This window comes from Carlito syrichta, unplaced genomic scaffold (genome assembly GCF_000164805.1).
Source record: "Carlito syrichta isolate Samal-C Ts95f unplaced genomic scaffold, Tarsius_syrichta-2.0.1 Scaffold302566, whole genome shotgun sequence".
In the NCBI taxonomy this organism is placed as follows: Eukaryota; Metazoa; Chordata; class Mammalia; order Primates; family Tarsiidae; genus Carlito; species Carlito syrichta.
In genome coordinates, this window is record NW_007246662.1 from 576,126 (window position 1) to 577,646 (window position 1,521).

Genomic DNA, 1,521 nt, shown 5'->3' on the forward strand with positions numbered 1-1,521 from the left:
TGTTTTAATTTTTTTTTAAGTTGGTCTAGTTAAAGCTTTGTTGATTTTGTTTTTTATACAACGTTTCATTTTGTTGATCATTTTGTTGAGTCCAACCCATATGCTTTGTTTTTAATTGACCTCTGGTGGGCTAGTTCTGCTGACACTCACAATGCTTGCTGTGAGAAAAGACAAGAAAAAGAAAAAGCCCCCTTTAAGGAGCTTTGGAAATTTGAGAAAGTCAAATTCCCACCTGTCACTCACACTTCACATTGTAAAACCTGTATGTCCGGGTACTTCTCTATGTGTGGCACTGTGTGGGCTTTGGAAAGAGGCATTATGATTTCAGAGCACCATGTTACTTACCTTATGAATGAGTCATTTCTTGGCTCTGCAGTTCAAGAGGATGTAACAGTTTTACTTCTGAGTTCTGGAAAATTCAGTGTGGTAATCATGCTGCTGGATAATAGCTAATTGAAATTCTGTTGATGGGAGAGGAGCTGAAAAACTCTTACTGTGCCATTTTGCTTACATCACTGCTAGAGGTTTGTAAGACTATTATAAAGATTTCATAAAACAACTTACAGTTGCAATGTTCTAACAAGTTTACAGTACTTTAACTTCCATTTCATACACAGAGTCTAAAATTTTACATTCTCCTGCATTTTATGCTATTGATGTAATAGTTAACATTTATGTATGTTGTTTATCTGTCAACCAATTTTTTATAGTTAAAGGTATGTTTGACACCTTTGTCTTTGAACTCTTATCATGGCATTAAGGATAATTTACAAACTATCTTTACAGTATTAGAGTATTGTAAAGGTGACTATAAATTCACTTATACAAGTATGGTTTATGTTTTCATATGTTTCTATTTTTGGTAAGACCAGACTCATGGTGATGAACTCTCAGCTTTTGTTTGTTTTGGAAAGTCTTTATCTCTTCTTTGCAGAACAACTTTCAGGGTATAGTATAATTGGTTCACATTCGTTTTCTTTTAGTAATTTGATTATGTCAATCCACCCCTCCTGACTTACATCATTTATTTTAGAAGTTTGCTGATATCCTTATTGGAGATCCTTTATATGCAGTGAGCTTCTTTTCTCTTACTGCTTTCAGTATTTTCCCTTTGTCTTTGATTGATGATATAATTGTAAGGTGTCTTTGAGTAGTCTATTTTGAATTAATATTGCTTGACCTCCTTCGAACTTTCTGGATATGTATGTCCATATTTCTCTTCAAATTTTGGAAGTTTTCAAATTGTATTTTTTTTTTCATAAGCTCTCTGTCTTTTTGTCTATTTCTTATGCATGATTGTATTTGGTATTGAAACTCTCTATTAACTTTTTCAATTCCATCATTGTATTCTGCTCCACTAATTCTTGAGTTCTTGCTTAGGATTTATATTTCTTAATTAAACATCTTATTTTCTTCTTGCATTGTTTTTCCAATTTTATTCAGTTGTCTGTAACTTTTTGCATCTCAATGAGTTTCTTTAAGGTGATCATCTAATTGTTTTTCCAGGTAATTCATATACGC